General features: G+C 43.0%; 2 non-coding genes across 2 annotated transcripts; both read right to left on the minus strand.

The window, feature by feature from the left end:
• Nucleotides 1-2,207: 2,207 nt before the first annotated feature.
• Nucleotides 2,208-2,290, minus strand: trnal-uaa (transfer RNA leucine (anticodon UAA)). The gene has a single exon. It is a non-coding gene; the product is annotated as a tRNA-Leu (tRNA).
• An 8,998-nt stretch (nt 2,291-11,288) lies between these two features.
• On the minus strand, nt 11,289-11,371 carry trnal-uaa (transfer RNA leucine (anticodon UAA)). The gene has a single exon. It is a non-coding gene; the product is annotated as a tRNA-Leu (tRNA).
• Between the last annotated feature and the right edge of the window lie 3,450 nt (nt 11,372-14,821).

Here is a 14,821-nt window from a genome sequence, read left to right on the forward strand (position 1 = left end):
CTCGAACACACACACACACAGACTCTCTCTCTCTGCTCTACGCATGCTTTATAGATTTCCAGAAGGCTTTCGATTCCATCTGGCACGACGGTTTATTCCTGAAACTTATCGAAAGCGGGGTAGGGGGAAAAACATATGATGTAATTAAATCAATGTATACAAACAACAAATGTGCAGTTAAAATTGGAGATAAACAAACAAAATACTTCCCACAGGGGTGGGGGGTGACGCAGGGCTCGCCAATCTCACTGACACTCTTTAATATTTACATAAATGAATTGGCAAAACTACTTGGACAATCTGCAGCACCTGGCCTCACCCTATATGAATCCAAGGTTAAATTCCTCCTCTATGCAGATGACCTGGTTCTGCTGTCACCAACTAAGGGGGGTCTACAGCAGAACCTGGATCTGCTGGAGTCGTACTGCCAGACCTGGGCCCTGACAATAAATCCCCAAAAAACCAAAGTCCTTGTGTTCCAGCAAAGATCCAGACATCAGGGACCCAAAATAAATTTCACACTAGGAACAACCAAAATTGAACAAACCACTAACTACACATACTTGGGCTTAAAAATCAGTTCTACGGGAAATTTCCATCTGGCTGTAAATGAACTGAAAGAGAAAGCAAGAAGGGCTTTCTATGCCATTAAAAAATCAATCCAAATAGAAATCCCAATTAGCATCTGGCTCAAAATTTTCAAATCAGTAATTGAACCAATTGCACTCTATGGCAGTGAGGTGTGGGGACCGCTAACACAACAAGAATTTGCAAAATGGGACAAACACCCAATTGAGGTCCTACATGCAGAATTCTGTAAAAGTATCCTCCGGACTCAAAGGAAAACCGTAAACAATGCATGCAGAGCAGAACCAGGCCAATATCCATTAATAATCACTATCCAAAAAAGAGCCACCAAATTTTGGAAACACCTAGAAATGAGCAACCTCCAATGCTATCATTACCAAGACCTGAAATGCCAAGAGAGGACCATAAAGAAGAGTACCCTCAATCAACTAGTCCTGGGACTGAGTGAAATAATTACTAACACTACTAACAATAACAAGCCCCAGGACAGTGACAGAGTAACACAAAGAATTCGACCCAACACAATCGTCGCGAAGCAAAAGGAAAAATATCTGTCATATTGGGCAGAAACAACAAAAACCCAAAGCAAACTCAATGCTACTTGGCCCTAAACAGACAATACAACATGGCTGATTACCTGACCATGGTAAAGGATAGCCAACTGAGAAAAACTTTGACAATGTACAAACTTAGTGAACATAACCTGGCGATCGAAAAAGGCAGACACAGGCAGACCCGGCTACCAAGAGAGGACAGGATATGCTCTCACTGCAGTCAGGGAGTGGTGGAGACAGAGATGCACTTCCTCACAACTTGTAGAAAATATCAGGGCATAAGGGAGATTTTCTACCCAAAATTCACAAAAATATGCCCGGAATTCAGAAATTTGAATGACGACCAATAACTCCCATACCTACTAGGGGAAGAGAGAAATTGTGTAACACTAGCGGCACACTATGTTACAGCTTGCCCTAAACAGAGGGACAACCACTAAATATAAGAAAAGAGTATATATAAATTATATGAAAGTATATTTATACACTCAGGGATATATTTGTTTATACACTGTATGGATAGATCTGTATTTTTGTGTACAAACATGAATGTTTTTCGATGCTTTGGCAACATAAGATGTAACTTGTCATGCCAATAAAGCGATTTGAATTGAATTGAGTGACAGAATGAGAGAGAGCAACAGAGAGAGACAGGCAGAGACACAGACACAGATGGAGAGAGACAGACAGAGAGAGACAGAGACATACAAACAGAGACAAAGAGAGAAAGAGAGACTGAGAGAGAGAGGCAGAGACAAACAGAGACAGCCAGAGACATACAAACAGAGACAAAGAGAGAAAGAGAGACTGAGAGGCAGAGACAGAGACACAGAAGAGACAGAGACTGGGAGAGAGACAGACAGAGACACAGGGACAAAGAGAGGGAGAGAGCTACAGAGAGAGAGACAGAGAGCGAGAAACACAAACAGGGACAGAGAGGAGCAGAGACAGAGAGAGAGAGACCGAGACACAGACAGAGACACAGAAAAAGTGAGACTGGGAGAGAGAATGAGACAAAGGAGGCTATGACTTTGATTTTTTTCTGCTGTACTTAAATTAAAGAACTACCAGGAGTGGGGTTCGAACCCACGCAGGTATAAACCCATTGGATCTTAAGTCCAACGCCTTAACCACTCGGCCATCCTGGTGCCGTTTTTGTTTGCTGACTGTTTCTGTGAGAATCGGACTTCAAGCCCCGCCCTGCCACAGATTTGTGTCCTATTCTGGGCACCAGACTTTAGGAAAGATGTGAAGGCTGAGGAAAGTATCCCCGCTTGTTACCCGAGTGACTGGCAGACACACAGAAACACAGGCAGACACAAAGAGACACAGACATAAACACAGGTAGATACAGAAAGACACAGACATAAACACACACACACAGGTTGATGTAAACAGACATAAACATAAACCCAGACAGACAGTGACTCAGACATAGAGACAGACAGAGAGAAACACTGTCGGTAATTTGCCTGATTTTTGTTCTATTCTGACCGTATATTTGATGAATACTTGCAGATCAATGAGAACGAGAAAAATCTCGAGGTGTTTAAAGTTGTGGGATTGAATCCCGCCTAACACAGGATTAGTTCTCCAGGAATTCGGTTACATTTTGAAATGAAAAATGCTGGAATCGTAGTCGGCAGGATTAGGAACCTACGCGGGGAAACCCCAATGGATTTCTAGTCCATCACCTTAACCACTCGGCCACGACTACTGGATCTGTGAGATTTTAAATGTTGCTCAGATAAAATCGCAATCATCCATCGCTCTGGAGCAAAACAGCACTGAGTCCCTGAACAGTCTCCCCTCAAGAAAATTCTCAGAGACAATCTCCTCTCGCATTGTTTTATTTTACTCTGTAGCTGTATAACACAAAGCTACAGCAAGAAATATAATTGATAAGGCCGCCGCTACGACGGGGAATCGATACCCGGCTTATCGTGTGATAGGCGAGGATGCTCACCACTGCACTAACCAAGGACATTGTGGTGCATTTGCTACAGAAGCGCAGAGCAAGAATCGCGCTGTGGACAGACCGGCGGGCGGGGCGATTATTCACATCCCAAATTTAACACCTTTGTGCAGCTCCTTAAAATCCTCCTTGGAAATAGAGAACAGAAAAACCCAATGTCATCAGCCTCCATTTTTGTCAATGTCTCTCTCTCTCTCTCTCTGTCTCTCTCTCTCTGTCTTTCACTCTCTGTCTGTCTCTGTCTCTCTCTCTTTGTCTCAGTCTCTCTCTCTGTCTCTCTCTGTCTGTCTCTCTCTCGCAGTCTGTGTCAGTCTCTTTCTCTCAATTCAAATGCTTTATTGGCATGAAAGTTTACAGGGAACCATGTTGCCAAAGCTTACATAACAAAAAGTACAGGTTTCCAACATTCTGTAGGTGTCAAACGTTTTTGACCCTCGTTGGGTACAGACAGTATTAATTTAAACAGTCGTTGACCCTCGTTGGGTGCATTCAGTATTAATTTAAAACAGTCGTTGGGTACATTCGGTATTGATTTAAACATTTTTAGCGTATATATGCTATGGGTGTGCTCATTAGTCACTCAATGTTCCTCAGGTTGTGACATGTTGTTACATATTGGGCACCAAGATATGGTCTGTCTGCCTCCCCCAGGACTATTCTTAATTTTGACAGGTCATCCAATTCTTTGAAATCTGGGGTTGTAAGGCTGAGCTTGTCAAAATATATGTTTCTTGTCTCGTTGAATTTTTCGCATTTTAGGAGGAAGTGCACATCTGTCTCAACCTCGCCGGCCAGACAGTGATCACATATTCTATTTTCTTTAGGTTGCCAGGATTTCTTCTATCTTCCTTTTTCAATTGCCAGTTGGTGGTCGCTTAGTCTGTACCTGGTGAGGGTCTGTCTCTGTTTTGTGTCTCTGATAGTCGAGAGATAGTCTGCCAGTTTATATTCTCTTTATAGGGCCCGGTAGCATTCTAATATGCTTTGGCTTTTGGTTATTGTGTTCCAATGTTCCAGGTAGGTTTCTTTGCATTGTTTAATGATTTGGATCACTCGGATTGGTGTTTGGGGAGCAGTGTTGGTCTGGGACTGGTCAGGGTCCGGCTGAGTAGGAGTACTTATTTTCAGTAACAACTGACTCAGGGGACTCGTTTCTGGGTTCAGCTCTTGGGTCTGGAGGGCTTTAAAATGAAGGGTGTCTGGGGAACTAGATTTGAGGTGATTTAGAAAGTTTAGTGCTCGTTTTTGGATGTTTATTATCAGTGGGTATCTGCCTAGTTCGGCTCTACATGCATTTGTTGGTGTTTTCCTTTGGGTGCGAAGAATGCTTCGGCAAAATTCTGCATGTAGGGCTTCTATTGTGTGTTTTTCCCATTGAGTGTAGCTTTGGTGATTTAGCGGGCCCCATACTTCACTACCGTACAGTGCAATGGGCAGGATTACGCTGTCAAATATTTTGAGCCAGATTTTGATTGGGATTTGGATGTTGTAGAATTTTCTTTTTATTGCATATAGGGCTCTTCGGGCTTTTTCTTTTAGTGCATTCACTGCTATGCTGAAGCTCCCTGATGCTGAAATGGTTAGACCAAGGTAAGTGTAGCTCATAGTGTGTCCTATAGTGGTATCACTGAGAGTAAACTGGTATTTGTTTTCCTGACACCTGGGCCTTTTTTGAAAAATCATGATGTTGGTTTTCTTTAGATTTACTGTTGGAGCCCAGTTTTGGCAGTATTTGTCGAGTAGGTCTAGTTGTTGCTGTAATCGCTGTTCTGTGGGAGACAGCAGAACCAGGTCGTCCGCATAGAACAGGGATTTCACTTCTCCATCCCGGTGACTCGCTTTGCTCCAGCATGTCTGCTAATTCATTTATGTATATGTTGAACAGGGTCGGGCTCAAATTGCAGCCCTGCTGGACGCCTCTTCTCTGGGTGAAGAAACCGGTGCGTTTGTCTCCAATTTTGACCCCGCATTTGTTTTTCAGATACATTGATTTAATAAGGTCATAGACTTTGCCCCCTATGCCGCACTGAAGAAGTTTATAATAGAGCCCTTCGTGCCAGATAGAGTCAAAGGCTTTCTTGAAGTCAATGAAACAAGCGAATATTTTCCCATTTTTTGTTTGGTGTATATGTTTTTCAATGAGAGTGTGAAGGGTATAGATATGGTCGGTGGTGCGGTGTTTTGGGAGAAAGCCTATTTGATTTTTTCTGAGGATATTATGTTTGTTAAGAAAATCCAGTAATCTACTATTTAGAATACTGCAGAATAACTTCCCTAGACAACTGTTGACACAGATGCCGCGGTAGTTATTTGGGTCTGATTTGTTTCCACTTTTATATATGGGAGAGATGAGTCCTTGGCACCAGATATCGGGAAAACAGCCTGAACGTAATATGATGTTGAATAGTTTGAGTATCGCACCCCGCATCTCCATATTGCTGAACTTGAGCATTTCATTTTTGATGCTGTCTGGACCACAGGCTTTCTTTAGGTGGAGAGATTTTGTTTTTGTGGCCAGTTCTTTCCATGTGATTGGGGAGTCTAGAGGGTTTTGGTTGTCTTTAATTGTTGCTTCTAATGTGTGGAGTTTTTCTGTGACATGATGTTGACTTGGGTTTGTTTCGTTTATTGGGATGTCTTTGTAGAGGTTTTCAAAATGTGTTCTCCAGATGTCGCCATCTTGGATTGGTAATGCTTGCAATTGTGTTGTACTCAGGTTATTCCACATTTCCCAGAATTGATTTGGATTAGTGGAGTTTTCAATTTCTTCGAGTATTTTGTGGGTATAATTTTGTGTTTTGTTTCTAATGGTGTGTTTATATCTTTTGAGGGTCTCATTGTATCTAATACGTAGGTCTGGATTGTTTGGTTGGCGATGCTTTTGGTTTGATATTTTTCTCAGGTCTTTTCTGGCATTTTTGCATTCGTGGTCAAACCATTTCTCATTTTTATTTTGTCTTTTGTAACGTTTCCTCTTCTGTTTCACAAGGTCGGCTTTTACAGCTGCCTCATGGAAGATCATATTTATATCCTCTATGGCCATGTTTACACCATCTCTGGTGATCTCATATAGATTTTCTTTAAATTTTGAAATTTTACTTGTGAGATCAGGTGAATTTAGTGCTGTGATGAATTTATCTCCACTGTCTGGGGCCCATCTGTATGTCTGGTTTATTTTATGTAGCTTACTGGGTTCCTTTTTTGTGTCTGTAGTTTGGGCAGAAAATGTAAGGTACACATTTATTTGGTTATGGTCTGAGAGGGGGGATTGCTGCCTGACAGTGAATGAGTTGATATCGCAGGGGTCCAGGTCAGTGATTGTATAATCCACCACACTAGACCCAAGAGTTGAGGAATATGTGAGTCTCCCTAAGGAGTCCCCTCTGAACCTACCGTTAACTATGTACAGGCCTAAGGCTCGGCAGAGTTGCCCTACCTCCCTACCGCTTTTATTTATTTCACAATCGAGGTTGTTCCGATTTGCGATGGCTGGTGTGACATATAGAGGGGTCTGGCCAAACACATGGTTGTTGCCCTGTTGGTCTATGAAATCAGGTTCACATCCGGTCCTTGCATTTAGGTCCCCACATAGTAGCACCTTTCCTTGGGCCTGGAAATGGCTGATTTCCATGTGGAGAGTGTCAAATATCTCCTCTTCAAAATATGGCGATTCTATTGGAGGTATGTAGATCGCACATAAGTAAACATAGTTTTTTGCTATTCCTATATTTTTATCTAATTTTAGCCATACGTGTGATTTTCCCTGTTTTATCGGTGAGATGTGTTTGTTCAGTTCTCCTTTATACCACACCAGGATTCCCTCGGAGGTTCTGCCCTTGCGTGTCTTAGTGTTCTTTACTGAGGGCACAATGATTTCATGGTACATTGGAGGACAGTGGGTCGGCATGTCCTTTTGGCACCATGTTTCTGTTAACACAATTATATCAATGTCTTTTATAGCTTTTAGGAATTCAGGGTCTGTACTCTTCATCCCAAAAGTTGAGGGGCGGAGACCCTGGATATTCCAGCAGCTTATGTGGAAAGAACGCATTTATATAGTTCAAAAAAACGAAATAAAATGGACCTATTTTGTGGGATGAGTGTGGAAACACTATTTTCTATAATGCTAAATGACGATTTAGTATAAATTTCATGAGGCATGCACATATAGCTATCTAATAATAGTAATAATAATGATAAGATAACAATAATGATAAGATAACAATATTAATAATTTAGTGCCTTCCTCTCCGGCTTTCTATCAGGCTGTTCATCATCGTCATGATCTTTCTCAGTTCTTGGTCTACAGTCTGTGGTCTAGAGGGGGGTCTGGGGTCAGGTATAAAAGCACGGTTCTGTTGTTGGTTTTGTATAGGGGGGTGGGGAACATTGGTGGTCCTGTTTGGGTTAGGGCTCCCAATGGTAGAGGGGGTGGGAGGGTTGCGTCTTTTGGCAGTGTTTATGAGGTTTCTTGCGAAGACCCACATCCGCTGTTTGAGTAGATGTATTTCGTCATAGAGGTCCCTTGTGTTGATGTTTGGATGATGGGCCAGGTAGACGTTGGGAAAGGCAAAACATCTCGTGTCGATCTCCCTGTTGGTGTTGTGGATTATATAGGCTGGGGTGTCCTTTCTGGGCAGTAGTGTGGAGATCACGATCCGCGTCTCGGGGAATTCCCTTCTGGCCTTTTCCGCCATCCTGCTCACCGCCCTAGCAGTGCCTTCCTGTAGGGTGCATAGGTCGTTTGTGCCTGTGTGGATCACAAGCCATTTGGGGCTTCCAAGGGATTCTTTGTTCAGGATCTTCATTGCATAGTCTGTGTTGCTGCACCATTTTTTTCAGGACTTGATGACCTGGGAACAGCCTCTGGGGGTCCAGAAACTTTCCGTTGGAGTCGGTCAGCAGGACCACCTGAGGGGCTGGCTTTTCAGACTGGGTAGCAGTAGTCTGGGCAGGACTCGACTGATGGCTGGTTGTTGGCTGGGTTTCTGGGATAGGTTGTGTGGCAGGAGCAGGGTTTGAGGCTTTCGGTGTGTCCTCATGTGGGGGGGCATCTGACGGGTTCTGTGTCCCTGTGTGTGAGGACTGGGTAGCGGTAGTCTGGGCAGGACTCGACTGAGGGCTGGTTGTTGGCTGGGTTTCTGGGATAGGCTGTGTGGCAGGAGCGGGGTTTGTGGCTTTCGGTGTGTCCTCGTGTGGGGTGGCATCCGACGGGTTCTGTGTCCTTGTGTGTGTTGTTTTTGTGTCATCAGGTTTTTGGACCTTAAGAGGTCTCTGTCTCTCACTATATATTCCTCTCTCTCTATCTCTCTCTCTCTCTCCCTGCCTCCTTCTCACACTGTCCAGTTCTCTTCACAGCTCGATTGTTGCTCTGACAGACTTTGCTTTCATTAGTTCCTCGTTATTATAGTGGTGAGTATTCCCGCCTGTCACGCGGGGGACAGGGATTCAATTCCCTGACGGGGAGGAAGACCAAGTGAGATACAAACTGAAAGGTATAGATTCATTTCACAATTCTATCTCTTTGTTAGTTGAGAGTGACACAGAGAGAGTTAGACAAAAATGCAGATTCAGCAGATGCCAAAACAGCATTTTAAAAATTACTGTTAAATAGGGAATCTTTCCTTTCATATCAATAAGCATCTCATTATTTGATTGATTGAGATTGAGCAGATGGCAAACGAGTGTCACTGAGCAGGATGAAAAGAAATCGGTATTAATTTAAAGAGATACCCGGAGTGGGGTTCCAACCAAGTTGGGTTTAAATCCATTGGATCTTAAGTCCAATGCCGGAATCACATTTTTTTACTCTTATATTTTTCTCTGTAGCTTTTTAACACGAAGTTACACCAAGAAAAAGAAACATTATTTCACATCGGAAAGAGGCTTCCTCCGGGTCGGGGAATTGAACCGCTGCCTCAGGTGGGAGCGAGGGGGTACTCCACTACACTGACCAGCAACAGGGCAGAGGACAGCGCTGGGCGTTCACTGCAGAACCGCAGAGCAAGAATGGCGCTGTGAACAGTCCTGGGCTCATTCACCAGCCCCAGAGGGAGGCGTGAGCATGGAAAGGGAAACAGAGAGTGAGAGAGACATGGAGAGAGGCAGAGAGAGAGACACACAAACAGAGAGAGAGACAGTCAGAGAGAGAGAGAGCTGCCAAACTATAGAACATCAGATGATATCTTCACCCTACAGACCCTAATTGACAAACACGTTCATCAAAACAAAAGCAAAATCTACGCATGCTTTATAGATTTCCAGAAGGCTTTCGATTCCATCTGGCACGACGGTTTATTCCTGAAACTTATCGAAAGCGGAGTAGGGGGAAAAACATATGATGTAATTAAATCAATGTATACAAACAACAAATGTGCAGTTAAAATTGGAGATAAACAAACAAAATACTTCCCACAGGGGTGGGGGGTGATGCAGGGCTCGCCAATCTCACCGACACTCTTTAATATTTACATAAATGAATTGGCAAAACTACTTGGACAATCTACAGCACCTGGCCTCATCCTATATGAATCCAAGGTTAAATTCCTCCTCTATGCAGATGACCTGGTTCTGCTGTCACCAACTAAGGGGGGTCTACAGCAGAACCTGGATCTGTTGGAGTCGTACTGCCAGACCTGGGCCCTGACAATAAATCCCCAAAAAACCAAAGTCCTTGTGTTCCAGCTAAGATCCAGACATCAGGGACCCAGAATAAATTTCACACTAGGAACAACCAAAATTGAACAAACCACTAACTACACATACTTGGGCTTAAAAATCAGTTCTGCGGGAAATTTCCATCTGGCTGTGAATGAACTGAAAGAGAAAGCAAGAAGGGCTTTCTATGCCATTAAAAAATCAATCCAAATAGAAATCCCAATTAGCATTTGGCTCAAAATTTTCAAATCAGTAATTGAACCAATTGCACTCTATGGCAGTGAGGTGTGGGGACCGAGAACACAACAAGAATTTGCAAAATGGGACAAACACCCAATTGATATCCTACATGCAGAATTCTGTAAAAGTGTCCTCCGGACTCAAAGGAAAACCGTAAACAATGCATGCAGGGCAGAACCAGGCCAATATCCATTAATAATCACTATCCAAAAAAGAGCCACCAAATTTTGGAAACACCTAGAAATGAGCAACCCCCAATGCTATCATTACCAAGCCCTGAAATGCCAAGAGAGGACCATAAAGAAGAGTACCCTCAATCAAATAGTCCTGGGACTCAGTGAAATAATTACTAACACTACTAACAATAACCAGCCCCAGGACAGTGACAGAGTAACACAAAGAATTCGACCCAACACAATCGTCGCTAAGCAAAAGGAAAAATATCTGTCATATTGGGCAGAAACAACAAAAACCCAAAGCAAACTCAATTGCTACTTAGCCCTAAACAGACAATACAACATGGCTGATTACCTGACCATGGTAAAGGATAGCAAACTGAGAAAAACCTTGACAATGTACAGACTTAGTGAACATAACCTGGTGATCGAAAAAGGCAGACACAGGCAGACCCAGCTACCAAGAGAGGACAGGATATGCTCTCACTGCAGTCAGGGAGTGGTGGAGACAGAGATGCACTTCCTCACAGCTTGTAGAAAATATCAGGGCATAAGGGAGAATTTCTACCCAAAATTCACAAAAATATGCCCGGAATTCAGAAATTTGAATGACGACCAATAACTCCCATACCTACTAGGGGAAGAGAGAAATTGTGTAACACTAGCGGCACACTATGTTACAGCTTGCCATAAACAGAGGGACAACCACTAAATATAAGAAAAGAGTATATATAAATTATATGAAAGTATATTTATACACTCAGGGATATATCTGTTTATACACTGTATGGATAGATCTGTATTTTTGTGTACAAACATGAATGTTTTTCGATGCTTTGGCAACATAAGATGTAACTTGTCATGCCAATAAAGCGATTTGAATTGAATTGAATTGAATTGAGTGACATAATGAGAGAGAGAGAGCAACAGAGAGAGACAGGCAGAGACATACAAACAGAGAGAGAGACAGAGACAAACAGAGACAGCCAGAAACACGGACAGAGAGAGAGAGACCGAGACACAGAAAGACTGGGAGAGAGAATGAGACAAAGGAGGCTATGACATTGATTTTTTCCTACTGTACTTAAGTTAAAGAACTACCAGGAGTGGGGTTCGAACCCACGCAGGTATAAACCCATTGGATCTTAAGTCCAACGCCTTAACCACTCGGCCATCCTGGTCCTGCTTTTGTTTGCGCACTGCTTCTGTGAGAATCGGACTTCAAGCCCCGCCCTGCCACAGAGTTGTGTCCAATTCTGGGCACCAGACTTTAGGAAAGATGTGAAGGCTGAGGAAAGTATCCCCGCTTGTTACCCGAGTGACTGGCAGACACACAGAAACACAAGCAGACACAAAGAGACACAGACATAAACACAGGTAGATACAGAAAGACACAGACATAAACACACACAGATTGATGTAAACAGACATAAACATAAACCCAGACAGACAGTGACTCAGACATAGAGAGAGACAGACAGACAGAAACACTGTCGGTAATTTGCCTGATTTTTGTTCTGTTCTGACCGTATATTTGATGAATACTTGCAGATCAATGAAAACGAGAAAATTCTCGAGGTGTTTAAAGTTGTGGGATTGAATCCCGCCTAACACAGGATTAGATCTCCAGGGATTCGGTTACATTTTGAAATGAAAAATGCTGGAACCGTAGTCGGCAGGATCCGAACCTAAGCGGGGAGACCCCAATGGATTTCTAGTCCATCGCCTTAACCACTCGGCCACGACTACTGGGTCTGTGAAACTTTAAATGTTGCTCAGATAAAATCACAATCATCCATCGCTCTGGAGCAAAACAGCACTCAGTCCCTGAACAGTCTCCGCTCAAGAACATTCTCAGAGACAATCTCCTCTCGCATTGTTTAATTTTTCTCTGTAGCTTTATAACACGAAGCTACAGCAAGAAATATAATTGAAAAGGCCGCCGCTACGACGGGGAATCGATCCCCGACTCATCGTGTAGATAGGCGAGGATGCTCACCACTGCACTAACCAAGGACATTGCAGTGCATTTGCTACAGAAGCGCAGAGCAAGAATCGCGCTGTGGACAGACCGGCGGGCAGGACGATTATTCACTGCCCAAATTTAACACCTTTGTGCAGCTCCTTAAAATCCTCCTTGGAAATAGAGAACAGAAAAAACCAGTGTCATCCGCCTCCATTTTTGTCAATGTCTCTCTCTCTATCTCTCTCTCTCTCTCTCTCTCTGTTTCTCACTCTCTCTGTCTCTCTCTCTCTCTCTGTGTCTCTCTCTCTCTGTCTTTCACTCTCTGTCTGTCTCTCTCTGTCTGTCTCTCTCTCGCTGTCTGTGTCAGTCCCTTTCTCTCAATTCAATTCAAATGCTTTATTGGCATGAAAGTTTACAGCGAACCATATTGCCAAACCTTACATAACAAAAAGTACAGGTTTCCAACATTCTGTAGGTGTCAAACGTTTTTGACCCTCGTTGGGTACAGACAGTATTAATTTAAACAGTCGTTGACCCTCGTTGGGTACATTCAGTATTAATTTAAAACAGTGGTTGGGTACATTCGGTATTGATTTAAACATTTTTAGCGTATATATGCTATGGGTGTGCTCGTTAGTCACTCAATGTTCCTCAGGTTGTGACATGTTGTTGCATATTGGGCACCAAGATATGGTCTGTCTCCCTCCCCCAGGACTATTCTTAATTTTGACAGGTCATCCAATTCTTTGAAACCTGGGGTTGTAAGGCTGAGCTTGTCAAAATATATGTTTCTTGTCTCGTTGAATTTTTTGCATTTTTGGAGGAAGTGCACCTCTGTCTCAACCTCTCCGGCCAGACAGTGATCACATATTCTATTTTCTTTAGGTTGCCAGGATTTCTTGTATCTTCCTTTTTCAATTGCCAGTTGGTGGTCGCTTAGTCTGTATCTGGTGAGGGTCTGTCTCTGTTTTGTGTCTCTGATAGTCGAGAGATAGTCTGCCAGTTTATATTCTCTTTTTAGGGCCCGGTAGCATTCTAATCTGCTTTGGCTTTTGGTTATTGTGTTCCAATGTTCCAGGTAGGTTTCTTTGCATTGTTTAATGATTTGGTTCACTCGGATTGGTGTTTGGGGAGCAGTGTTGGTCTAGGACTGGTCAGGGTCCGGCTGGGTAGGAGAACTTAGTTTCAGTAACAACTGACTCAGGGGACTCGTTTCTGGGTTCAGCTCTTGAGTCTGGAGGGCTTTAAAATGAAGGGTGTCTGGGGAACTAGATTTGAGGTGATTTAGAAAGTTTAGTGCTCGTTTTTGGATGTTTATTATCAGTGGGTATCTGCCTAGTTCGGCTCTACATGCATTTGTTGGTGTTTTCCTTTGGGTGCGAAGAATGCTTCAGCAAAATTCTGCATGTAGGGCTTCTATTGTGTGTTTTTCCCATTTAGTGTAGCTATGGTGATTGAGTGGGCCTCATACTTCACTACCATACAGCGCAATGGGCAGGATTATACTATCAAATATTTTGAGCCAGATTTTGATTGGAATTTGGATGTTGTAGAATTTTCTTTTTATTGCATATAGGGCTCTTCGGGCTTTTTCTTTTAGTTCATTCACTGCTATGTTGAAGCTCCCTGATGCTGTAATGGTTAGACCAAGGTAAGTGTAGCTCATAGTGTGTCCTATGATGGTATCACTGAGCGTAAACTGGTATTTGTTTTCCTGACATCTGGGCCTTTTTTGAAAAATCATGATGTTGGTTTTCTTTAGATTTACTGTCAGGGCCCAATTTTGGCAGTATTTGTCGAGTAGGTCTAAATGTTGCTGTAATCCCTGTTCTGTGGGAGACAGCAGAACCAGGTCATCCGCATAGAACAGGGATTTCACTTCCCCATCCAGGAGACAGAGACCCGGTGACTCGCTTTGCTCCAGCTTGTCTGCTAACTCATTTATGTATATGTTGAACAGGGTCGGACTCAAGTTGCAACCCTGCCGGACACCTCTTCTCTGGGTGAAGAAACCGGTGCATTTGTCTCCAATTTTGACACCGCATTTATTTTTCAGATACATCGATTTAATAAGGTCATAGACTTTGCCCCCTATTCCACACTGAAGAAGTTTGTAATAGAGCCCTTCGTGCCAAATAGAGTCAAAGGCTTTCTTGAAGTCAATGAAACAAGCGAATATTTTCCCATTTTTTGTTTGGTGTATATGTTTTTCAATGAGAGTGTGAAGGGTATATATATGGTCGGTGGTGCGGTGTTTTGGAAGAAAGCCGATTTGATTTTTTGTAAGGATATTATGTTTATTAAGAAAATCCAGTAATCTGCTATTTAGAATACTGCAGAATAACTTCCCTAGACAACTGTTGACACAGATGCCATGGTAGTTGTTTGGGTCTGATTTGTTTCCACTTTTATATATGGGAGAGATGAGTCCTTGGCACCAGATATCTGGAAACCAGCCCGAACGTAATATGATGTTGAATAACTTGAGTACCGCACCCTGCATCTCCATAGTGCTGAACTTGAGCATTTCATTTTTGATGTTGTCTGGACCACAGGCTTTCTTTAGGTGGAGAGATTTTGTTCTTGTGGCCAGTTCTTTCCAAGTGATTGGGGAGTCCAGAGGGTTTTGGTTGTCTTTAATTGTTACTTCTAATGTGTGGAGTTT

The sequence above is a fragment of the Somniosus microcephalus genome, chromosome 4, assembly GCF_052327205.1.
Source record: "Somniosus microcephalus isolate GS21.2 chromosome 4, FLI_Smic_1.0, whole genome shotgun sequence".
NCBI lineage: Eukaryota > Metazoa > Chordata > Chondrichthyes > Squaliformes > Somniosidae > Somniosus > Somniosus microcephalus.